This window comes from Dromiciops gliroides, chromosome 5 (genome assembly GCF_019393635.1).
Source record: "Dromiciops gliroides isolate mDroGli1 chromosome 5, mDroGli1.pri, whole genome shotgun sequence".
In the NCBI taxonomy this organism is placed as follows: Eukaryota; Metazoa; Chordata; class Mammalia; order Microbiotheria; family Microbiotheriidae; genus Dromiciops; species Dromiciops gliroides.
Window position 1 is genome coordinate 182,420,034 of NC_057865.1, and position 3,770 is coordinate 182,423,803.

The 3,770-nt window shown below is 39.5% G+C and overlaps 1 pseudogene; it reads left to right on the forward strand.

The window, feature by feature from the left end:
- Window positions 1-993: 993 nt before the first annotated feature.
- On the forward strand, window positions 994-3,376 carry LOC122728881 (annotated as a pseudogene).
- Window positions 3,377-3,770: the final 394 nt, after the last annotated feature.

A 3,770-nucleotide genomic window follows, 5' to 3' on the forward strand; every position in this document is an offset into this window, starting at 1 on the left:
AAAAAGGGTCTCCGAGATATAAAAAAATCTTTTCCTAAAACTGACAGTTTCTAGAACTACAGTGAATGTTCATGAAATAAGAGAATATCATCTTTTTCAGGGAAGTCAAGGTTACCTTGGAGTTTACTCTTCCCATAGTACCAGAAAGCACACATAACACAAAATAGATATAGCCAAGGTTTTAAGGGTGGCCAGTAGAAAATCTGCTACTCAGAGACAGGTTCCCTATACCATATTCATCTAGAGTTAAGGGACACAGAGACAGAAGCACTATATTGTTCTTTGTTTGTGGTCCTTCCTTCTCAAAGAGGACCATGACATTGGAAGGTGATGTCATAATTTGCAGCAAAATGGAATTAAGTGAGGTAGGGCTGTGCAACATCCACCAACCTCACTCTCTCCTCCAGAGCCATCTGGGGCAAGATATACATCAGGACAACTAGAGATGGCCCTGGTTGTTTTTAAGGTATTTGGGGTTAAGTGACTTGTCCAGGGTCACACAGCAAGTAAAGTGTCTCAGGTGAGATTTGAACTCAGGTCCTCTCAACTTCAGGGCCAATGTGCTATTCCACTGCACCACCGAGAGAGAAGACCACAAGAGAGAAGAAGCTCACCTACACTTCTAATTCAGATGGTCAAGTATACTCTCAGGAATTCTCCAGAGTTCATAAAGTTTTGGAATTATTGATCTGAGAAAAACAATTCTTAGGACCCCACAAATCAGCAGCAGGCATAGCAGATAGACATAGCCAGCAAGCAAGACCAAGAAGTTCCAAAATCCTCAGACAAAACAGCAAAGTTAAAGACTTTGAGATAACATCAACAGATTCCAGAGCAGTGGTTTATCTCAAAAGGCTTAAGACCTTCATTTAGTAGCAAATAGAACCTGCTCACACCCAGAAACTAAACAGAAAGGTCCAAAACCACTTCAAGCATGGGAGCTGTGAAAATTTCACACCATACACGAGATAAAAAGACACGTATGTGCAAGGTATGGACATCAGAAGCCAGCATACGCCTGAACCAAAAAGCAGGAAGGAGCTGCAGAATTGTCAGACTCTGAACCAATTCTTATCAAGCAACTTAAGCAAGGCAGGGAACATTAACCTGTCAGCATCCTTGCCAGAAGAATTCATTGATAAAGCCTTGCTTTCACTTTTGATCAGTCATGTGTCGTCCAACATGGGCATTTCAGGCAGGAGTCCAACCTCACTGAGTATTTAAAAATTCGTAAGATATCTTACCTAGGGGCAGCTAGGTGGCGCAGTGGATAGAGCACCGGCCCTGGAATCAGGAGTACCTGAGTTTAAATCCCGCCTCAGACACTTAACACTTACTAGCTGTGTGACGCTGGGCAAGTCACTTAACTCCAATTGCCTCACTAAAAAAAAAAAAAATTTTTTTTAAAAAAAAGATATCTTACCTAGCATCTGCTGGTGAGAGACAGACCACCAAGTTGGGCTCACTAGAGTCAGAGAGAGCAACAACTTAGTGATTGACACCAGAAATGTTGAAAAAAATGTCATTAGTATTTTGTGAGTTCTTATTTATATTTTTTTTAAAGTTCTTTATTCTTATAGCTACAAGGGACAAAGTTCCATAGTTATGCCCTTCACCAGACTGACAAATAATAATTTATGTATGCTCTTTAATGCTGAATTAATAAGACGAATACATAAATGAAGTAAACAATAATAATAAAAACTAACATTTATGTAGTACTTACTATGTGCCAGGCAGTATGTTAAGTGCTTTATAATTATTATGTCATTTGGTCCTTACAACACCCTGGGAGGTAGTGCTATTATCATCTCCATTTTACAGATGAGGAAACTGAAGTGAACAAAGGTTAAGTGAGTTAGTTACCCAGGATCATACAGAAAGTAAGTATCTGAGATCACATTTGAACTCAGATCTTCCTGACTCCTGACTCCAAAATAAGTAGTCTATCTACTTTACCACCAAGCTGCCCTAATAGTACAGAAATGGATAGAATAGAGTTGAAGTAGAAGTAATAGACTTAGAAGACAAACCAGGTGAGTATTAAGTTAAGTGATGAATAAGGATAGTACAGTTAGGTGTGGTTGGAACATTTCAGGAACAAGTAACACATTAACAGAATATAGCTGCAACAAACTGAGTAGTAGTAAAGTTTCCCATGGGAAATAAAATTTCTCATAGTCCTTCAGGGAAGTAATGACTTTGCAGTCATATCAAGCTTTCTAGAAGCCCAACAAAGTAAGATAGGATTTAGAATCCTGATTTTATGTATGTAGATAACACACAGTCTTCATCCACTTTGTTTTTCCTGTATGGACAGTTGGGTCAAACTCTTTTGAGTGATTATAGATCTCATTTAGAAACCTCCGAAAGGTTCTAGGCTTGATGCAATCAGCATGGTTTCATTGACAAACAGAAATATCTGGAAGACCTAACCACCCAAGAGAATGCACAAAGGAAAAACAAGCTTAGAGATTATCATTGAAACAGAAAAAAATAAAAGTGGTACTGTATCACACAGGTTTTAGACCCAATCAAGGCTTTCGAATATTGAACCCAAAGGGAAACAAGTAAACTATCTAATTTCCAAGCCATTGTAATTTTCATGTACCAAATAAAGTCAAGATCGTAAAAAAATATAAATTAATAGAAGAAAAACAGAAACAAATGAAAAAAGGTTTAAAAAGCTGAGTTCATGGGCAGCTAGGTGCGCAATGGATAGAGCACCGGCCCGGGATTCAGGAAGGACCTGAGTTCAAATGCGGCCTCAGACACTTAACACTTACTATCTTGTGACCCTGGGCAAGTCCACTTAACCCCAATTGCCTCACTAAAAAAAAAAAAAAAAAGCTGAGTTCAGGTAGCTTCCTGAATATAAAAAAGTCTTTGATTTAATGAATTTTTTTCTGATCTATAAAGATGCAGGTATTGTGTTGTATAGAAACTTGTAGTATATGGAAACAAGCAATACAGAAGATTAAAATGTAATTGGGAGCTTTTTCAGCTTCTGACTTACAAGATGACCAAGAAGACGATGACAAGGGGCGCGTCAAGAAGGGCCGCAGCACGTGCAGCCCGCCCGCTGCAACAACTGCACCCGCTGCGTGTTCCCTAAGGACACAGGCCATCAAGAAGTTCGTCATCCCCAACATCGTGGAAGCCACGGCCGTCAGGGACATCTCCGAGGCCCAGTGTTTTCAACTCTTATGTGCTCCCCAAACTGTATGTGAAACTGCATTACTGTGTGAGCTGCGCGATCCACAACAAGGTAGTGAGGAATTGGTCTCGTGAGGCGCGAAAGGATCGGACACCCCCCACGCACGCCGCTTCAGACCTGCTGGTGCTGCCCCCAGGACCCCCTCCAAAGCCAATGTAAAGATCTATCAGCCTTTCACAATTCCTGAACTAATCAGAGGAAAATAAAATGGGTTGGTTTACATTTTAAAAAAAAATGTAATTGGGAACATTTTACTAACAAAAATACTCTAACAACATTAAATAATGTTATTTTGTGGTTTTCTAAGTCAATATGCATCCTAGAGATTCATCCGAGTTTGACACCACTGGTGTAGTGATAATCTACATCAAAGTCAGAAAAAAAAAATGAGTAACAACTCCTTCGCTGATTTATGTTGTCTGTGTGGCCCTGGGCACAGTCACTGGATTAATTGTTCAAAGCTTTAGGTAATTTTCAAAGAATTATAAATTGCCAAGAATAGATTAATCTGTATTGGTTAAGGGTATTTTTTCATCTAGGGACCTCATTGTAC